Raw genomic sequence first — 23,343 nt, forward strand, 5'->3', positions numbered from 1 at the left:
TTACTTTTTTGTAAATTTGGCCCATGGAAACATTGCTGTTGTTTAACCTCCTAGGGCCACCATAGAAATATATAACAAACTAATTACTTATACATTCAAAGGGCAAGAAATGTCTGAACTCTTGTTTTTATGTAGCCTACCAAAGGAAACTACTCTAGAAATGGAAATGGAATAAAAAAACACAAAATCATTCCTTTATATGTTGAATATCTTACACATTTGTGTTAAAGAGAGATGGGACTGGTGATTCTGCCATTTTTGACACAGTCTAAAGAATGCTGAGTAAACGTGCACCAGTTTTCAAGGCCTTTCAAAGTCAGCTTATTGGTTACTTCCATTCAAACAGTTTTCTCTCCACAATAAATGAAGTAAGCATGTTGGCTCTGATACCCAGACATCTGTTTGTCCTTGTCTGTGGTGAAAGCCTGAAGCATGTTGCGTGTCCAAATTGGGAGTGCCTTGCATTCAGACACTTGTATAAGCCTAATGACCCCGGTCCCCAGGGTTGGCTCTTCATTGGCTTACCCATTTTTACCATTTCTCCCAATTTAAATTGTCTGTCCCTTTCAACAGGGCCCCAATCTTGTTCCTCGAACACCATAGCTCATGCTATATACAATGTGTGAGGTCATTGGTAGCGGCAGAAGTGTCAGCAAAGTGTCTACCACGTGTTCATCTACTGGCTTGCCCCAATAGAGGGCAGGGCAATACAAAGGCATCCCGGATCCCCCAGCTCCAGGACTTGAACTCCTTTCCTGTTGCACATTAGCATCGAAGAGTCATTCAAAACCTAAAAACCATCTGGGATGCTTGAGCACTGGGGCAGACTGAGCCACATGAGAAGACCGGGGCGCTGACTTGTGAGGAAAATATACACATGCGGGCAAATTTCAAGTCTAATATTTCTTTCAACATAAAATCAATGGAGAACAGAAGGTTTCAAACTCTTTCATTCAGTCCTTCAAGTCAAAAATCAAGCATCGTGTTAAAGGTGACATCGTGTCTTTTAAGCTTAGTGATGCACCCTGGACCACATGTGGCCATGTTCACTGGACAGCACAGTTCTGATGAAAATTTCCAAAGATCTACCCATAAATTATGTTAATTTCAACAATTTAACACCACAACATCTAGAGCCACAGAGACATTTAATCAAAAACCAGCGACTGTGACCAAGAACTGATAATGAAAAGAAGAGGACGCAGCAAAGGACGTCCAGATGAGCCTGAATTGAAGACAGCATTAATTGTGAACAACCAAAACATCTCTGCATTTCTCCTGAATCTTCCCCAAAATAGCTCATTATGAATAGTCACGGTTATTGTTTGTCCCCGATCACCAGCGGAGGAGTTAAGTGGGGTTAAAGACAGTTACCCTCTCAGAGAGCTTTACAGGGGATGGAGCATTGGGAGCTAACAGCTGTCCAAACAAAGGCCTGTTTCCAACTCATCATTATGCCAAGTGTCACTGTTAGTGGCTACTCCTATGCGTAGCCAAAGCATCATGAAACATTAATGCGCGGAGCCTGCGCTGCCACCTAGAATCAGATTACATGCCTGTTATGCAGAGCTGGTCATATAAGCACAATCCTCTGTTCGACACCTCTGTAAAACACAAGTCATGTTCATTGTGTCTGCAGCTTCCCATCGTACACAATTACCATCCTGCAGTCGCTGCCCTGGCATCCTGGAGGTCTCCTCCATCACAGCCCACGCTATATCTCCATATACATCCACTCCTCTCTTTTCTCCCAGATTCAGCCGTTTTCCTCTACGCCTACCGATATCAGAGACCACGAGGAGCTTCGAACAGCTCAACAACTGGGACGGTGGTAACCAGTCTACATGTGAGACACCTACCACAAATTCCTGTATTTAAGAACTAATCACCCCATTAAGAATTTGATGAGCTTTTGGCCAAGACCGTAGAATTTCCAGCGAGGAATAAATCTAGTTTTATCAATTCCAACAAGAATAGTATAGAGGGCTTAACGTGAAGAATAACATACGTACACTCTTTAATACCCCCACCCTCACTTGGTGGGGTATAACTTAAGATCACTAATGTTTGCTAATGTCACTGACCCAGTTAGTTACACAAACTACAAAGTCTTATCAGTAGGTAACAATGTATATTTGCATTTACGTTTACACTGGTAACTTGTAACCACAAAAACTATTGTTTAATTTTTTAGAAAGTTTCAATTTATAACCAAACCAATTGATGGACAGCAAACATGTAAGCAACTGGCTGGGAGACAGTCAGTGTGTGTGAGCGCACGCGCGCGCGCGTGCGCGTGTGTCGATGAGGCTGCCAGTTTGCAGCCTGCTGTGTGTATGTTGAGGATCTGGGAGAGGAACCAACCAGCAGCTTCTAACACAGAGCAGCTGTCTGTCTCCTGAGTTACACAAGCCTACTGTCTGCTGGCTACCATAAAGTGTACAGCTGGATCTACCCTGGCAAGCATCTCACACACACACACACAGACATGGACACACTAACCCTTTCCATCTTCTCCTCTGCTCTCCCATCACACCACAGCCCAACATGAGCCCTAATGCAAGTACAATAATCCAGTAGATTATAACAGACGTTCATCTCTGGAGGCAAAACCCTTTTTTTTATACTGCCGTGGTAATAAATAGAAAAAAAAAGCCAGGAAGAGGCAAAACTTCCACAGTAAAACATAATTAGCGCCCAGGTGCATGCAATAAAGGGCAAAACTAACCCAGTCTGTGAAGTATTTGCTTGTAAAACATATGACTAAATCATTGGAGCGGCTGTAATAAAAAGCACCATCCACATTCTTCCCTGGAGAAAAGACATAATATTGTACAAGCCACAAAGCTATAAAATTCATTTATTATGTTTTCTTTTAATTTGTCAGGCAAAATGCTTAAATTTGTTAGTTTTAGCTGTTCATATTGGAGGGTTTGCCTTTTTCACTTGACACTGTCACAGAAATTCTAGGTTGAGTCAACAGAAAAATGGCTTTGCAGCCCTGTTGTGCAGCTCACATAAATTACTAAAACTACCAATTTTCACACAAAGTTTTAGGATCAACTTATTTCAAAGTGGGGAGAATGCAAAGAGAATGTGATTGAAGTTATGCAGTTGCCCAGTTCTTCAGTTCAGTTTTCTTAATCGTCCTAATAAGGTAAAGCCAGTCAGGTCCATTCATTCTGCTCCCGCTCAACAAGCTCAGCGCTATGCAGGTAAAGAAGGTGACTTACCTCGCACACACAATGCCAACAGCCTCTCCACTGATTGGGAAAGCAGTGTTGAAGAGAGCTTTATCAGGCAGCCGTGACAAATGTTCTCACCAGTCTGTATCTCTCAGAGTGCTGACAGCTCTGTCATCTTCCCTCTTCTCTCTGTTCTCTTAAAGTGTTTACTCGAGTCTACCTAGAGAGCCGGCTGATGTGCAGCCAGTGAGGAGAGAGAGTGAGAGGGGGACAGGGTGAGAGAGAGACGGAGAGCGGCACAGAAAGAGAGAGAGAGCGAGAATTCCCTTTCTCTTAAACAGTAGACCCTCTGCTGTCAGACTCCACTCCCACCTACTGCTCTCTTAAATGCCCCCCACCCATTCACCCTCTCCACAGCATTGTGGCTGAAAGCGAAGGAGCTGAAACAGGACGCCTCAAGGCTGGAATGAGACAGAGAGAGAGAGAGAGAGAGAGAGAGAGAGTTGCTGAAAGAAAGAGAGTAGGACAGGAAAATGGGGTGAGGTGGGGGTGGGGGTTTGGATCATTAGCTGCAATTTGCGGCGGGCAAGCCAATCGAAAGCAAGATATGAGTGAATGCAAGGCCTGCATTAACATACCATTGAAGAACTTGAAAGCAGGGAGTAAGTAGGGAGCGTTTGTAAGATTGATGAGGATGCAGATAGAGCAAACAGTGAATGTGCTCTGAAATGATGGTCGAGTACATGAGTCAAGATTCAGTAAAGTTCCTGAATCTTGAATAATTCACTGGACCAGCAATGACATCAAAGGGATGAAAACATACATCGCTCATCCTCATTGTCGCGAGTCTGTCTGTGTGTAAACGTATGAAAGCCTTGTTATGCTCTATATGTGGAACAGTGAAAATTCATCTTCATTCGTCTTCATAATACATCATACACCCAGAGCCACCACAACACTGGCTCTTAACAGTTAGTTAGTCAAAACTCCCCAAAAAACACAAGTATTACAGGATGTACTGTCTCTTACCATGTGTTTTCATGCAGTAATTAAAATTCCAGTTTATCCTTTAGCAATACAAATTCTAAATGGTTTCAAACTTGTATGGGGCAGAGTCTTCCCCTTTTTTTCTCCCGTGGACATGTCTTTCAAAGAAGTCCTCAAGGAGTGAAGTGTCTTTTGTCTTTTTCAATCTAGATGTAGCTGAATGTAGCAAGCATCAGCCTAATTTCCAGTAATTTGGTGTTTATATTACTTATTTTTCACTGCTCATCTACATATTCTGTAAAGTCTGGGAAAAAATATCTTTACAAAATGTCTCTTTCTAAATGACTTTGGATGATAATTATGCTGATTGCTACTGGCTCAGCTAATTCAACTGCTCAGGTGGTGACCACCATGTGGAAACCTGACACACTGCACCAACAGCCATGTTTACTTATGTCTTGATTAGAGTTTGCTCAGGGACCCAAATGTATGCTGATTGCAAATGAAAGCCACTCCACACTCAAGAATTCGATGTAAACACACGGAGCTGCGTTTCGCTAAACACAGGAACAGAAAGCTCGGACAAATTCCGCAGCGCACGGCTTCTGTCCAACAAAGATATTTACAGGTACCACATTGTGATAAAGATTGGTGGTATGTGAAGAGAAGATCTGTACTGGACACTGGTGGCGTGTGTGCGCTGAGGGTTTTGCCGACGCTGAGTGGAGCTTTTTCTCGGCAGTGGAAATGATTCTCATCTTGTTGCTGAGAGCTGGTAGCCAGTCAGGCAGAAAAGATCCTTTTTCTAATCCCATACGCAGAACAATGGCACACATGTAGCACGGCTATCGGGTGATAAAAAAGCAAACTCAATGACTTGAGGGGCCCTAAATTCATTTTCATTTTCATTATCGTCACTCCCCAGGGAGAGCGAGGAAATCTATACAGTCTGGGGAAAAGATTTTTTTAATGACTTCTGGCTGTAATGATATCATTTATAGATGGGATGATGGGTTGAAAGCGCGGCTATGTATAGCACCTGTTTTAAATGACTGTAAATGTAGATTTTCCTTCATCTCTCCATCTGTTCTTGTTCTCACCTTCCTGTCTCACTCACTCACTCACTCTCTCTCTCTCTCTCTCTCTCTCTCTTTCACTCTCCTTCCTTCACAGCCTCGCCAGGCTTCGCCGAGAATTGCTGTGGGAGTTCTCCACCTCCTTGTTTGCAAAGGCATACCTGTTCACTGACTTTCAGAGCAAGTGAACTGAGTGGGTTTGATTTCCCAAATGACACCCCGTATGTGCATCCTCGCTTGTCATCCAATTTCTCCCGCTCTGGAACCAGACGTCTGCTCGAGGGGCCTTTTTTTTTTTATTATTTCCATTAGAGCACGGCAATGTTCAGTTTTATCGGCTGTCATTTAAGACATAGAGGGATGGGAAAATGCTACGATAACATGCCAAGCAAAAAGAGAGCAAATATCTGCACTCAGTGTTAAAGCCTTGATGTTGCATAAAGCTGGAAGCATTGCCAGACTCTGCAAAAAGGCAGGCTATTTTCAACAACAGGTACCACCACACAAGCTATTTAAAATTCAATTTATGAGCAGCAACACATAATGAAATCAATTATGGAACAATACACAGTGACTTAATTGTGGTGGGGATATTCACAGTGTATTACTCACTGCTGGAAAACTTAATCTAGTGGCAGCGAGAGGAAAAGTAAGGCAAAGGTTGCTGGAGCTTATAATAAGGTCTTCTTGCCACTGTATAATTGGTGGCATCCAACTTGAAGGAAAGGAAAGGGACTCAGTGGGAAGTGAGACACGTTCTGTCAATGACAGTGAGACCTAATTATACTTTGGAGCCCCTACAGCCATGGAAGATGTCAAAGCGGGCAGCAAGAAGGCAGCCGATGGGGAAGACACACTCAATGGATGTGTGAGCTTACAGGTGACCTGGAAAGACCTGTTTACCTCATTAAAAATGAATCACAAGGTAATAAGGGAACCCACTCCCCCCCTCCAATGACTGTCCTTCATGCATCATGCAGAAGCAAGGTTGGATGTGTGGGTTAAGTCCTCAGGGAGGGTCACTTGGACAGAGACCCAGTCTGGCTCCTCTTCCACAAGCTATTGAAGCCGCTTCATTTGTAATGCAATAAGGAGACATAGTGATGGGAGGAACAAGGCTGCTGATGAACACTGAGGTTCAGAAATAAGCCTGTGGCCATGTAAGTTAAACAAGGTAGAAAGAGCCTATTAGCAATGATCCATAATTCATAACCCAGGGAATAGATGGGCCCCACAATAGCAAAGACATGAAGGCTATAAGAAACTATCTGTTTTGCATTTCTACAGCTTTTTGCTTCATATTTGCCAAAGAAATCATCCAGAGAAAGTGAGAGGACAACACCTTAAACATGAAGGGTGCATGGTAGCATCTCTGTGTGGACAGACAGAAAGTCAAATAATATTTAATATACTGTGGGTGGAAAAAAAAAACAATACAGCTGCTGAACAGAGAAGAGTTTAGCAGCTAAAGACACACATCTTGTAGTGGAGACCAAAAACAGAGCTAAACACAGGATAAATAACAGTAATTTGAGGTGATTATCTGTCACAATATGTTTAATTTAGCTCAGCATAAAAATATAATGTTAGGGGAATCCGCTCGCTGGCAATACAGAAGCAACTCCATACATTTGCAGCTATAGTTAAACACATGTTGAGGGTTATAGCCATATGCAGTATGTAAAGCATATATGTGCATATATATACATATATGTTGGTGTTTTATTTCATCCTCTTAGCCAAAGTTGGGCTACTTGCTACCCTCTGATTCTAGTCTTAAAATGCCATGACGCACAGATTCACAGGTTTGAACAATTTCTTTGTGTTAATAATCTAATTTTTTTTTATTATCTATTACAAATTATTATTTTAGATTCTATTTCATTTTTCTTTACGGTAGAGTTTGAACATATACAGTATTTATGGATGCATAGTCAAACTGTGTTCACTGACAGTGGTTTGCAGAAGTGTTCCTGAGCCCATGCAGTGATTTCTACCACAGAATCGTATCTGATTTTAGTGCATTGCTGCCTGAGGAAATGAAGATCAGATGCATTTAGAGTTGTTTTTTTGGTTTTGTTTTCTTGATATTATGAGCTAAATATGATGAAATCCCCAAATTCTTTATAGTTTTACACTAAGAAAGGTTATTCAGTGGACCAGACATCATCCCATCCTTGCCCCCGAAAGACTCATCTTCTCTGAGATGCTCTTTTTTATTAGTCATGATACCAACCTGTTGCCAGTTAACCTCATTAGTTTGGGGACTGTTCCACTAGCATTTCTTTTTTTAGCGTTACACAACATTTTCAGTCTTTGGTTACCCCTGTTCCAACAACCACAATAGGTTTCAAATGATTTGCAAATCATTGCATTTTCTTTTTATTGCAATTCACACACTTAAAACACTGCAACGCTAAGGCAGAGAAGCTGCCATTGTAGACCACACACAGCCACAACTGCTGCAACCATATGTACAAGTAGCTGGTAAATGACCTCAACACTATGACAGGATCTTGTGTGTGTCCTATGGTCTTTGACCTCTGACCCTATAACCATCCTCCACCCACCTTTTGTGTTGCTACAGTTGGCAGCCTCTTCCCTCCGACTTGCCATGTGTTAAATCCTCAGTGCTCATACAATCATTTTGCCCCTAGGACCATGACGCATAATATAAGAAACCACTTTTGAAGGCAGTATGATTCACAGACCAAGCGAGAACCCCTCCTTTCTACTTTTTATAATAAATGTCCCGTTTTAAAAACTAAACACCACAATAATGAAACGGGGAAAAAAACTATTCCTCTTGACTGGTTGTCCACAAAAGTTGTTTCCGTGACATAACTAAGCTACTACTCAAAGATCTTTAATTCAGAAGATAAATGAGTGGCAGGAAATAATTGTTTTTTAGTACATTGTGGAATGTGTCTAGTAAAAGCTGTGTGAAATGACCCTGAGACCACACTGAGGAGTGACAGGTAGAAAGCAACGACATACAAACCCGCCCGGGACACCCAAGTGAGCCCAGGTTAGCCCAGGTTACAAGACTCTCATCTTTCAACTCCTCTCATCTCCTGCAGGATTTTCCTGGCTCAAGAGAACTCAAAACAGAAGCCGAGTGACACCATACTGCACTGCACCACACGGTAACACTGGTCAATATCTGACCTCATGAAACAATTTCGCTGGTGGATCCTGAGACGCTAATGATGAGAAAACAAACCAAAGCCCACTGATATAGAACATGAAACATCTACTTTATTTCTTTGCTGCCTTAAGATTTTTACAGACAAATATCAAATATGCATAAAGAACAGTACACTATCAAAACTCGTGAGCCATTAACTAGATGGATTATTTTAAAACACTGTTTTCTGGAAAATGTGTCACTATTAAATTAAATTATTCAAATTTTTAATTAAATGTTTATAGAGTCCTCTAATACCTTTGAGGAGAATTTCTGATATTTAATTTTGGGCTAACAGCAATATTATTGATGAGAAACAAACTGTATCTTTACCTCAACAAGCTCTGTCTTCCATTGCTTCCATTGGATTAGTAAAATATCATTTAATTACAATTATCTCTACATTTTTTCACAGGTTCTGTGGTTTTGATCCCTGATCACGGCTATATATCGAAGTGTCTCCCCCGGGGGAAGACACTTCAGGGATCAAAACTGAACCCCCAACAGCCCTCTGCCATCCCCAGCTGTGCAGTGCCGGTCCAAGCCGGTAGAAATTGGGGACGGTTGCGTCAGGAAGGACAATTATCTGTAAACTTAAAAAAACTGCTAAATTTAAGAGTTAATAAAAAAAAACTTAAACTTTCTCAGTAATGTCTGCACATGGACTCACAAGCTGCATTCAGCCACAATCTCTACACAGAAGAAAGGGAAGCTTGTATAGAAATCTACCCATAAATGTGAAATATGGGGCAAAGCAACTTAAAAGATCCCCATTGGAAATTACACCCTCGGCACCAAGCAAGTAGTTTTATTGGTACAATATTTAACCACATTAACTGAGAAGATGGACATGTTCAGCAATCGTACATAGGACTGTCAGTAAACTAAAAAGTAAGTCTTCATCAAATGACATATTTAATTCATATTTACAGAAGAAACTTAATCTCAAACAAAATACGGTGGGAAAATTGAATGTGCAAACCACGTTAATAGAATTTTGTGAAAATATTACAGTTACTCCCTCCAAAAAGAAATTGTTCCATCACTCTTTTTGTCACCATTGCAAAGACATTTAACAGTTGTAGTTGTCGTACTTGCACACGTCACTATTAGCAGCAGCAGAGGCAGTAAGGTGGCTGGAAGATGGAAGTGCCTACATTCAGCAGCTTGAAATATTCCCATCACTTTCATTGTGTTGGGACAAAAGGTCATAGGTCATAGGAACATTACTGTAACATATTCTTTCAACTGTGAAACACATGACTTCAACCCCATTGAAACACTAAGAAAGCAGAACAATGTGAAGCTCACGGAGATATACACGCCAGCAAATACGAGCTCTCTGTGGCTGCAGAGAATGGCTGAAGCCCATCAATGGCTAAACAACTACATAAAACTCCATTTTAATCATCGACAGTAACAAAAAACCAACAAAGCCTGAGGCTGAATATGTGATGGATGAAACGTTGCCAGTATCCACTATTGACTTTGTCTTTTAGCCCCAGACAGAGAGTAATAAGTGAAGTAATAATAATAAATTTGAACAGAGTAAAAAGTAGTGAGTAATATTTGAGGAATGAGCCCAACACTGAAACCGAGTGTTGATTGCTTTTTTTTAATATCAGGTCAGTATCATGATTAGGTATAAAAAGAGCAGAGGATGGGGTGAGATTCATCACTCTACGTCTTCAGAACAACAATTCCCAACGTAAAACTGCACCGAATTTGTGGATTTCGTCATTTATGGTTAAAGATATTCAAACGTCCAGAGAATCTGGAGGGGAAAAAAAAAAAAATCAATACTGAGTTTCAACATTTCACATGATCATACAATCCAAAATTGGTCGTTGCATTCTCTTCGTACTGCCATTTTTCTGGGAATGGAAACCATTTTTGGAAATGAACTTTATAAAAATTTCATATTTAACATCATCAGTGTCAATACAGGCAGAAAACTGCAGGAATCCACTTATGTGCCCAGGTTTAGAAAAGCCAGGTGGTGCAGTGTAATTATGATTATCAATAGTGATGAGTATGATGAAGCACTGCTGTATGTAAAGAGAATTTCCATCACATGTTTTTGAAGCAGTTCATTATCACACTGGAGTTAGTTATTCCCTGTGGATATACGTTCAGCCACTTGTCAAGCTTGACAGCATTGGGATTCATCTCACACACTGCAAATATGTAAAAGATGCTACTCTTTATTAGAGCAGATAGTATTTTTTAGGAGAGAACAGACGTCTCGTTTTAAAATCCCTTGCTTTCAGCTTTCGGTTCTGCATTTCTCATTTCTACACAGAACACATAACAGCCCACACCATAGTGTTTCTAACAATGTGTAAGAGCATCGAAGCCTCCTGAGACGTTATCCCTTCTATTTTAAGCGGTGCCCCTGTAGAACAGCATGGCAGTTCCCCACCTGTTGTTTCCAAGCTGAACCAAAACTCATATTTAAGATCAAACAGGTGGAGACAGACACACAGCTACCGTATATGTCAGACTTCATTGGTTTGTAGATTAACATGTCAGGGAGTTCACAGTCTTCCCACAAGGCTCCAAAGCCTGAGCTACAGTAATATTTCTGGTTTTAAATATGATGCGATTTGTGCTGCAAACCATAACAGAAGCGTAAGCTGCAGGATTCAATCTGACTTTAAACATTTATCATAAGGAGCAAGTTGAACCATCACAAAATGAATTTAAATGTATCTTCCTTCCTCAGCATACTAACGTGGAGGTCACACTCTCATCACTGTCTTCTGTGTCGGACCTGAGAGCACGACGCACTGCAACATCAGTAAACACACACCAATAACACAGTACTTGCAAATAGAGAAAAAGAGACTCAAGCTTTGAAATGTAGCAGAGAATTAATAAAACACTGGCCAGTTAATCAACAGATTCATTTTGACATGTGCGGTGTAAGAGAAGGTGAAGAAAATGCAGACACCACAACCAAAAGAAGAAACACGAAGTTGACTAGTCATAAAAATCAGCTGCTGATTTCAGTTTTAGCACTTGGACAATTGAGATATTAAACGATCGGTTCACAATTTCTCTATAACAATAGTCATGTGCACAATGTGAACACAAGTGGTTTTGCTTGCTGTGATCATTCCTCCTGTTCATACTGGCCATGGACAGGTTCTTAATTTGAGCCCTTCTGATGGGACAATATTTACAGTCCTTGTTGTGTGTGCACTTTAAAAACCACAGTATGAGTTTTCAATGGTCCGAACAAAGTTAGTTCCAAATAAACTGTGGGTCTTGAGATTTTTATTTTGTAGGGGTGAATGCTGTTCAATCATTCAACATTTAAAGAAATTATTTAACGGCCATGTAAGTGGATGTAACCTTTTGTCCACACTTAGTGTACAGCTTTACATAGTCGCTATATTACTAATGGCGTTAGTTAAGTAGCTCCAGCCACAAACACAGCAACAACCACTGACACACATACACACAAACCTCTTTGTTTTTTAGCCCTCGGGACTTGGAGTCTGGTGGTATTCGTAGCTCCCAGAAACTTGGGGTTTCTTCAATCATGTCTGTAAAGATTGTTGGCATTTGGTGTTGCCAGAAGGTCTTATTTGTATTTAGGATGTGTATGTGTTCCAACGTTTGCTGCTGAAAATGTTTTCTTTGTTTGATTTTGTTTAATGTATAAAAATGTGGAAATATAAAGATGCACGTAATAACTTAAATGTCCTTCAACACATGCAATATAATGGGGTTGGGGTGGGGGGGGGGTTATCCCCACATACAGAGGCTCTATAGTTAAAGCTACAGAGTTTCCCATCACAGCACAGCCCCATTCAAGCCCTGCTTCTCTTTATGGTCCCTTTACCACAGTCTGTCTGGACAAACGCTTCGGGCCTGTGCCTTTTCCTCTTTTGTCTGCTCTCCTAGGGGAAATGAATGGGAGCTTGGGGCCCGAACAAAAGGCAGATCATGGGTGTATTGGAGGGGTAAGTGTGAGCTTAGTTTGGGTAATGGCAACCAAAAGAAAAGGGGGGTCCGGTTAAGTATTGAAGCTCACCTAGGAACGGAACAGGAGGAGAGATGAGCTCTCCAGGATGAACAGCTGACATCCTCCTTCCCACACTACATACAGTATGCTCCATCACTATCTGGCAACAACAGGGCTTGTGACCATCTAGGGCACTGGTGCAGGAGGGTACGGGTGGTGAGAGGGAGAGAAACACCAACTGATTGCATGCTTCTCCATGGCAACTCTTGGTTCTGATCAGTGATGTGGTCCTTAGAAAAAGGAGGCTGAACTGTGACCTCTGACTGGTTATTATCGCCACAGAATCAGGACTTACTCTTCCACTTAAAAGTTAAAAAGTAGTTTTGGCAGCTTAAAGCATAAAATTGAACTAACAAAAACAACTCAGTGGGACTAAAATTGGGTCTTCTGTCCTCCATTATGTCTTAAAGAAAGCTTCAATAACATAGTCCAAATAAAAATGAATCATATTCTGTTGTATATTTTTACTACAAGTATAACACGTACTACTACAGGCTGTGAGTGACAGGCAGACCTTCTTCTACAATCTAGATAAGACCTTAGTGTTCAAAGGAGATAGAGTTGAGACTTCCCTAAATGTCACCCTATAACAAATGTCACTTCAATCCCACCCTTCCACCTACATTTGCTGCTTCACACTTTCATTTTTATGTTGTAAGGATATTTCTTTGTGTACCCCCCCCCCCTGCCACCCCCCACCCCATCTGCTGCTGCATGTAACCCCTTCTCCTGTGTCACAAATCCTTCAGACAGCAACACAAGGAGCATTTTACACTGCAGCAGAATATCGTCAAAATGACCTTCACCTTTTTTACATATCTAGTGTTGTTATTCACGATGATTAGCCACTTCAGATGTGCCCATTAGACACTAAAGAATTATTTGGTGGTCCATTTCTGATATTATGTAAGCAATGGATTAATTACAGCCTAACGTATCTATTGCTAAACTGATTCATTCTGTTAGTAGTGAAAGAGGGTTGAGATTTTCCTCATTAAAAGCAATTAGAGAAATGCACGTACAGTAACTGCGATGATTGGGTTCTGGCAAAATGTAAGGAACAAATACTCATTACTGTGCCTGGACGCATCCTGTATAAACTGAAGTTTATATATACAATGTGACTGTGTCATCATCACTACAGGTGCTACTAGATGTCACTTATCCCAGGTTTTGGTCATTTTCTGCTGCTGGTACAAATGATCATGTCTCATCAGCTAAAGGTTCTTTGTTTGTTCTGCTGTTAATTTTTATTCTATTCCTCTGCTGCATCTACTAGCACCTTGTTAGGCAGATGAATATATAACATAGGCCCCAGCTGCTGTAATGATGTGATGTTGGTGATGTGACGGATCACGGATGTCAACCTCTGGGTACCAGGCTGGCTGACAGGTGACGTGTGAAGCATCAGAGGATGAGCTGCTGAATAATGGGCCCTTGTGAAAGCCTTCCTTTGTTGTCCAGAGGAGCAGGCACACAAGGCAAGCACGGCTTTGGCTCCCATGATTGATGCCCACCTCAGGACTGGGCTCTGATAGGCTGTCGGTGGTCCCTGAATGTGAATCAAATGTCATGTTACAATGCCACTGCTGTCTACAATAGCTTAATTTGCCATAGTGTTAATAATGCCATGTTTAGTAAACCGATGTAAGCTCTGTATTGGGAGGAAGTGGCACAATGAATTTTAATGAGGCTCACTCCCTTAGAAATACAATGAACATTTATAGCTTTTATGTCCCCACTGTTTACATTACTCAGCTGGTGGCACACAGTTTATTTATCGGCTCCTTCTGTTCTTTCTCCCACCTCCTTCATGGTTTCTTACCTTTACAGTACATAGCAACCCTCCAATCGTTCCTCTCTCAGTCAAACTGCACAAAAGCCATATTAAATATGATTTTAAAGTGCTGTGCAATCACCTCCTGTCCAAAGAAGCGTGTCAATACCCTTGAGGGAAGTGTCCATTCATCATAATACTGCAGCAGCTGGGTTGAAGGGAGGTGAGAGGTGAGGGCAGGCAGGTCAACACAGAGCAGGAGTTCCTTCAAACAATAGCGTAGAAAGTGGGATGTGTCCTGAGCGTCGACACATCTGTGAAGTGCTTCTGCTCTGTGTATCGTCCTGCACTTCACAGCTGTTCTCTATTTTTCCCACTACAGGGATGAAACAGTAGGACACTTTTTTGTCATCATTGTCCTACAGCCAAGTCGTGCTGTCTACACGGTGGCAATTAACTTCTTATTAGCGTTTGAACTGCATATTCAGCGATCTTTGTCCAAAAAAAGGTGTTCAGTTAAAGTCACATTATGACATGACTGCTCTGTGCTCCTATGTCCAGCTGCAGTAATTCCTCCAAAGTAAATAATTAAATATGCTGTTTGTCATTGTTCATCATTTAGAACAACATCATAGGTTTGGATTAAAGGTAAAGAGACCATCATTATATTTTTCATCCCAAATCTCTACTAATAAAGTTTGAACTAATTTACAATTTCAAAAGTTTTTAACATAAAAGGGCCTTTGAACTGTAAATTATCATATATCAGCTAATCAGCATTTTTTAAATCAACGCACATATCGAGTTTTATTATTTTAAGGTAATTCAATCAAAATTTCTATCATTTATTGTCATAAAGTTTTAAAACTCGAGTTAACTCAACTCATGAAATGAAGTTGATAAAAAAACACTTGCATATTAGTTGATTTCCCAGGCACTGAGTCAAAACTCTCTTTGAAGATTGGAAACTTGTTGTCTGATTTCTTTACATGTCAAGTGAAGTCACGGTTGTTTGTTTTCACATAAATGGAAACAAATGTGAATCTTGATGAAGGTTGCTGTTGAATTCACTCCCTACATCTGTACACTCCAAATGCTCGTCATTTCAGGTTATCAGTAACTATTTGCTAATTAAGTCAAAACTAAGCGAAAACTGCACCACAGAGCTAAAATAAATTGCCTGAAGACTTTTCTCAGATTCATTTACAATTAAACGTATGGTTTTCACTGACTCTAACTCCCACCTTTTTACCAATTAGTTTTCTCTCTTTCAAAAAAGTTTTCTTTGATGTTTCAGTTTGAATTTTGATGTATATGTTATATTTCCATTTTAATGTTCAATGTTGGAATTGCATTGCACAAAGCAAAATGTTCTCCACAAATAAAATTGCCTTTAATGACACATTGCATACACTCAGAATAGGTTGCCCCTTGCTGAATGAAATTGTCTAAAGCTATTTTCGCTGGCTTAGCTTGTAGGCATGTTGATCTGTAAAGAAGAAAAATGCTGTTTATGATTCATCTACTCCCATGCAGCGATGGAGTGATGGTACAGAATCAGGAAGAGAAGGATGGAGGCAAATGTGAAACACTAAGTGTTTATTAATGATAAACAAGCTTCAGATACTCCAGAGGGCTCAGTGATCTCCCGAGGTGTAGAGTCTGCTCTACTTATTCTTTAAACCTGTGAGCCATTTAAAACATAGGCGAAATATATCTGGAAGCCCTGCTGTGCTCACTTATGGAGTCTTGCAAATATGAACTGCATCCAAATTTACCCCAAAGAAACGATGGCAGATCTGTTTAAATTCTAATGGATTCAAATCCAGGATGGAAAAAGAGTGAAGGAGAAAAAAAAAATGCAAGCTTTCAGCTCTAATGTGGGGTTACTGCTTACAGGAAATTGTTTTTGGGAACGTGGCCTGTTAAAAAAAAAAGAGTTGATGGAAATCAAGGGTCCTCAGTAGGATGTATCATAGATTTAACCACAATACTGGTCCTAAACCCTGGTTTTTAGGAACTAGAGCACCATAGATTTCCTATCCCACCAGGTAATAATCACATTCCAAGCATAAACCCCCTCCCTTAATACAGTAAGAAGCAGATGACCAGGACGGACAATAATTGATCCTGAGTAATGACACTGACCTTTTCAATAATAAAAAGACTTGAGAGCGATACTGGTGACTTTTATCAGAAGCGCAATCTTTTTCAACCTTAAAGAATCAATGGACGCTTTGGGCATCTTTGGGGGGGGGCAGCACAAGAAGCTGAAAACACAACACTGACAGTCTACTGACAGCATTTTCCACTGGATACTAACATGATACAGCAAACACGTTAGCATACAGCTGCCCGTTTGTACATCTGGCAGACACCTAAAGCTCCAAATGAACTACGAACTATGTTACTGTTTCATGGACGTGGAGGTATTCAGGTCTTAGCAGACGTCCTGAATATTTGGCCATGTGGCAAACAGAATCCTGCAGTTTGCAGCATAACGATGTGACGGAGCTTTCAGCAAACATTTCTGCACTTGACTCCCAGTGGTTAATCATACATTTTCCCTTTTCCTTGTTTTGCTTAAACGCTACATACTAAAAATGCTTACTACAGCTTAAGGCAGGCTACTGGGCCTATTCGAATCCAACTCAAATGTATCGGGCTTTGCTCAGAACGCCAGACAAAGGTAAGGTAAATGTTACCGGTCATTGGTCATCGTGCTTGCTGTCCCTTCATCACAATCCTACCTTCAGTTTAATGCTACCTGGGTTGTGGATGCTTGCCCTTGCTGCCCACACCCTCCACAAATCTGTGTTGTTTTATTCCTCTCACAGTTCACCCCCGTCTGACCTGGGTCTCAGCAGATATCCTGCACATCTGTATGCCACCAACATTGCCTGCCTAGAAGGAATAGGGAGGAACAGAGAGATTACGGTTTCTGTGCTGCACATTCAGAGTAATGATCGCACACTGCTGGGCTGCTCTCTTTGGAACAGCAGCAGGGGAATGTAATTGCATCCATATGTATGTTTAACATGTGCCTCTGCTGCTGCTTTCTGAACACTCTGACCACTCATCAGCCACTGCTATGTTGTGTTTTTCTCTTGTATGGTTATAGTACAGTACTACGTGAATGGTGTGTCCACAGTTTGCATCACATTCCTCAGTGCTGTGTGTGTTTGTGTGCGTGGACATCAGTGTGTGCACAACTATGTTGCTTACACAAGACTAGTCTGCTGACAGGTGAAGCTATAGCCTCAGTTCCAGCAGCCTATAATTACCGAGGCAGCTTTAGCGTGAGAGCAGAGAGCCTGCTGGGTAATTGGAACTAAAAGCACCATAGGAAGAGCAGTATGGCTTCTTTACATCCAGCACTTATTCAGATGGATCAACTTGAGCCATTCCAGAAAAGGACCAAAAAAAAAAACTTCATACACAAGCTCTCATGCTCTAGAGCTCTGTCATGTCACTTCCAGGAATAAATTAGATACATTTATGATTTACTAATCAATGTATCAGAATTATTATTAATTACAGCAAGTTATGTCTTAAATTTACTGTTAGAAGAGAAGGAGTGTTGAATTGCATTTGCTCAGTTTTTGTTTGAGACACTTGAACATCTTCTGAAAGTGCTGTTGACGCACTCGCAAGTGAGGAAAAATTTGCAATTCAACATGAAACAACTGCACAGTTGGCAAAAAAACATGTTAAAAATACAAGAGAGCTCCAAACTTTGTAAAGAAGATGTACTGTCAACCAGTTCAAAAGCAATGATCTGCTGTTTTGGTACAAGTGCTCCGGAGACTCACAGAGCTTATTTGGGACCAGACGGAGAGCACATCCAGTAATGGGTATCAGTGCAGAAATGCAGTGCTCTAAGGGGGAAAAACCAGTATTTGACTAAACAACTTACGGTAGATGCGAAAATGCCCTTAAAGTCAGTTTACTAGATTTCTTTGGGAACTTTTAGTCACATCTCATGGAGATCGTCATGGAAATTGATCACTGAGATGAACTGTGATAAACTATTTTACAAATGTCAACATTACAATTTGGGTTGCATCATTTAGTCCCTGGATACCCTGAACCGGATGGATCTATGCAAATATTAGCACACCCAAAGTATAGAATTAATGAAATGTGAGTTTCATTTGTTTGACCTACCTTCATGGAAGTGGCCTCCTGCCGAAGCCATACAAACCATCCACTGTGGCCCTTCAAAGCATAATAGACTGTTAATTACAGCGCGAGGCAATAAACTCACACACACATGCTTTGGCCATTAATATCTCACAAAGGCTGCTAGAAGAGCAGCAGTGGATTGTAGCTATGAGTTTACTGCAAGTGAAGTCCACCCATATCGCTTTTCTCTAATCTAAAAGCAACCAACAGTTTAATTTAACCTAGGGGCAAACAGAGCCAAGCTACTCACAGCGCTACAACACAACCAACTGCAATATGTTTCTGGGAAGAAAGATGACATCTCCAACTGACACATTCAGCTGGCTCACATTGGCTCTGCCTCTTCTGATATTCAGATATGCTCTGAAAAATACCTCTGAATTCCTCAAAGAGGTACTGCATACTGGGATTTTGGACAAGTGAGGTTTTGAGCTATATTTTATTGTTTCTAATGCAGAGAATATGTCTTAGCTCACAATTGCTGATTGAATGGTGCAGTCACATTGACTGTAAAGATGATTGTTGTTAATATAACTATTTCCAGAGGTGGATGTAGCTCAGGGCATATTTACTTGAACAATTTTAGGATACTTAACTTGAGTAGTTCCATGATATGATGATACTTCTACCATAAACATGATCCTTTTAAAATACATGTTAAGAAATGGAAAAGTAAAACACACTAGAAGCAATCGTGGGCACAGATTTGTTCTTAATGTGTTTCCCATATAAGAGCAAAATAAAACAGAGAATTGAAATACTTGGAAATTAAAAATTTTGTCCCTGGAATTGGTGGATATAAGGGGACATTTTTTCTGTTTTAACAAAAAAAAAAAATTAAGATTTAGGCGGGAAATGAAAGTTAAAGAAGTTACAATATATACAGTTCTTCACCAACCTAGGGCAAGAAAAAATCTGAATACTATGTAGATCAATTATTGTAAAAATACAGATGAAGGAACATTTATTTTTCTTAAAAAACTTGTCACTTGTATCAAAATATCACGCACACACTAAAGTGCAAACACAACTGCAATAAGTCACCGCAAGTGACCCAACAAATTGTAAGAATAATTTCAAACCTTATGTAAACATGGTAAACAAATAAGTGCACTTTCCAAAAATCCAACTTTTTACACATAAAACTTCCATCACCTGTCAAAGTCAATTCCAGTCCAGTCCTGCTTCATGATACTTTATGAGGCAGTTGGAGAAACGAGGGGGTGATGTTTTTAAAGCCTGTGGAAGTTACCATATATGGTCCCTTGGCTTATAAAGGGTTAAACTTAGGATGTTCTTTATAATGATATCCACGACAAACACTTTTCAGAATAAACAAATAAGTTGTTTTATAGAAAACAACTTTATAGAATAGATTTTGTTTAGGATGGGGAAAAGAAAATGGATAAGATTTGAAAGACTCTTTAACATGTGAGTCACAGCTGCTCTGCTTTAACATGTGAGTTTATTGAATCTTCGTATTCACAAGTGGTGGGGTGTCCCTGTAATGATTCCCTGTTTCAGCTGTGCGAGAGATACACATGCTCCATAATATAGACCATAAATGGTCTATATTATGTCATAAACCTTAAAAAGCTGGTAAACGTTTTCTATAAAATGAAGCAAATGTCTGTGAAAATTGAGCAGTGCCCTAAGACAAACAAATATCGCAACAGTGGTCTCTGTTTCCCCCAAAGTGGAGCAAACAACATAAAGTGATGGAAAAAATCTGACCCTCCCGAGTCCACCTCTGCGCGCACACACAAACAAGTCCTTTAAGGAACCCCCCCCCCCATCCTTGGTTCTCCTTTGCACTAACACACATCCACTCAGCTGTCTTTGTCTTAAATTACAAACAGGAGCATTTGAGAAAACAACAGACGTCCCTGCACTCACGCTGGACCATTTCATAGCAGCAGCATGCTTGGTCTGCACACCCGTAAACTACCGTCGTATTGCTTCAAAAGGACAGGGAGGGCAGTGAAATAGAGATCCACACAGATTTGGCCTAAGCCTTGTGAGGATAGAAGGGATCAGATTCAGCACTTGTATGACGGCTTTATGAGAGACACTGATGTGAATGTAAAACACTTACAGCTCATCTCAGCTTTCAGCAGTGGTCTTCATTTCGGGCTGAAACCCAGCTACAGACAACACTCACTGTCTCCTGTGATGCTTCCCACTTTCTGCATCAGGAGGGTCCACAGTGATTCCTAACTTGTACTGTATATACTGTATTTGTACATGTATTCATGCCTAAAGCGCTGTGAAACTCTTTGGCACGAGCACGTAAATAAACAGATTCCAAGTAAATTTGGCTTTGACCTGGCTTGGCTTTTTCAAGAAGCTCTGTATCTATCCATCAATCACCATGGCTACTGCTTGCACTGAGACTGTGGACAGGGCTTGAAAACCAGATTTGGCTATAGCGTGAAACCAGCAGGGATTTGTCAAATCCAAATATTTTCAGGAGTTCAGTTTGGCAAACGGAGTCTGCAGTGGGCTTTGGAGCCTCGCAGCGTGATCTCACCCCACTGGGCCACAGCAACAGTTGAAAGAGTGAACTTGAGCAAACTTCTGCTAAAGCCAGCAGAGTCAAAACACAACTTTTCTCTTAACTTCAGCACATTAAAGATAGCACAAGTACTGCATGTCGATCTCAGCTTTCCAAACTGTTGCCCTTAGACGTCCGAGCATGTGATTCATTCGTCCTTTTGTGTTTGTGTGCGTAGTGTTTGCGGACATGTGTGTGTTTACAAGTATTCTTATAAAGAACAGTGGAGACTCATAGTTGAGATATCATATTCTATACTATACAAGTGTGTTAGTGGCTGACAGGTGTGATACAAACAGCTCAGTGCGTTGATGTCTAGGTGGAATGATTTCATGCAGTGGATGCAGTGGTCACGGTAAACACGGACACTCTATTCAGACCCAGCGGCTGTGGTCTTTTGGCAAATTTGGAGATTTTATTCATTGTGCAGCACGGGATGACAAGCTTGCTGGATTTAGGGGAACAGACACTAAAAACAAACAGTGTGACACTAACAAGCTCAAAAGAAACTGATATGTGAGTGGTGAAACCAAACACGATTGAAATCAATGCAGGATTGGGAGGGACAAGATTAAATGTGAATCCTGTCTCATAAGATGACCTGAACGAATGCCAAAAGCTTTGCGTGCCAGTGCTGAGGATGAGATGTTAGTTGAACTGTGGACACAGTCGTGCAGTGAAATGATTCACTACATTCAGCTGATCTAATCAATACTGTTATATTAACTGGGCCGAACCTTCTTCTTCTTCTTTCGGCCACAGCTGTCAGCAGAGGTGCCAGTGCCAGCAGGCAAGGCAGGCAACTAATTTGGGCTCCAGGCCAGTAGGGGGCCCCGTCCCCCTGAGGGCTGACAAAAGTTTAACTATGTACAACACTGACTGTGTGCAAAGTTTGCAATGACAATACCAGCTACATAAGAGGGTCTCGACTCTCACTCTGTTGCAAGTAATGCATTCAATGTAAAGCTGATGAAAATAAAGTCGAGTTTTCATTCTGAGAGTGAAAAAAGGGGGAGAAAAATGCAAGATAGTGGCAAGTGGAGCAGTGGAGATGGTAAAAATATAAAAAGCTAAATAGTGTTAGCTAAATGCTGCTAGTGTAGCTGTAATTGTGGTAAAGAGAGATAGTTGCATAACCGAACTGCCACTGGTTTTACATTCTTTCTTTTGTTTGCTTTTTAAAAGTGAGAAACGGAAGAAGGATCACAGCCAGTGTCATCATTATGGTCATCCACACCGGTGACGCATCCCCTTCTTATTTCGGTTAAAACAGAGACTTTTCAACGCTTCCAGATTAAATTTAACCTACAACTTCAGTCTACGTCCAGATCACCTATTCTGCTCTTATGTTTTATGTCCATCTCCCCGGAAACTGTTTACCAGGCCATTCAACTAACGTTGCTTTGCAACCACAACTCTTCTTCTCAGTTATTATCATTTATGTATTTCCCCCTTCTTCTTCTAATTTTGTGTTTCATGTTTTTGTGTTGTATTACATCCTTCCAAATTCACACCTCCCAATTGAGCTCCTGGTTATTTAACCCAAGGAGATCACATCGTTTTATTGCTCTTCTACAGGAATTAAAACAACCAGTTGCCTCTATGAAAAATAGTAGCAGGAATCTTGGTAATGTTCTTGGGAGTCTTGATGTCTTTCCTTGTGGGATCTTTCTGCATTGGTTTTAATACTGAGACCGGGTAGATTGGGAATGTCCGGAAATTCACGATTCTCACAATGCCCTTCTCATCAGGATCTCATGCATCAGCTACAACCTCCCTTGCAGACTTTATTGGCCACTCCTCAACTGGCCACCTCAACTCTTTGCCATGCAGTCTTCTCCATGAGGGGCTCCTCTTGTGACAATATCAGCAATGTTGAGATCGCCTGGAATCCACCACCAGTCCTGAACTGGTCCAGCCTTTTTGATCTCTCCAACTCTGTTGGCAAAAAAGGCCTGGTAGCCATAGCTATCTTGCTGAGTTGCTCCCAGGATTGTGCGGCTGTCTACTAAGTGAAACCACTGCTCAATCCCCATGCGGCTGTGCTTCTCAAAGTATTTCCTGAGTCTGGCTGCAAAAACCGCACCACAAAGCTCAGCCCTGACTCAAACACCTTTTTGGTCCAGTGGTGCTAGCTTTGCCTTGGACTCATCTTAGAGCTGTGCCTCCATGTGTTCGCCACCTTAGATACATGACTTCTCCATATGACTTTTCACTCCCATCTGAGAATGTAATTCCCCATGGTTTTTCCTGCCATGCAGTTGGTGAGAGACCTCTGTGGACCTTTACCTGGCCAAGCTCTGCTTAGTCCTCAAACAGTTTGACCCTCGCAGACCTTCTGAGAGTGGCTTATCCCATG

The 23,343-nt window shown here is 41.0% G+C and overlaps 1 protein-coding gene across 3 annotated transcripts in view; it reads right to left on the reverse strand.

Annotated features, from left to right (window-relative positions):
* tncb (tenascin Cb) overlaps positions 1-3,613 on the reverse strand; it is a 46,733-nt gene extending 43,120 nt beyond the window's left edge. For 2 of the 3 annotated variants that reach the window (XM_067521397.1, XM_067521396.1), the window contains exon 1: positions 3,234-3,613. The gene's annotated coding sequence lies outside the window, so the exon portion shown is untranslated. The remainder of the gene's footprint in view (positions 1-3,233) is intronic. The other variant, XM_067521398.1, reaches the window with a different exon arrangement.
* Positions 3,614-23,343: the final 19,730 nt, after the last annotated feature.

This window comes from Channa argus, chromosome 11 (assembly GCF_033026475.1).
Source record: "Channa argus isolate prfri chromosome 11, Channa argus male v1.0, whole genome shotgun sequence".
Classification (NCBI taxonomy): domain Eukaryota; kingdom Metazoa; phylum Chordata; class Actinopteri; order Anabantiformes; family Channidae; genus Channa; species Channa argus.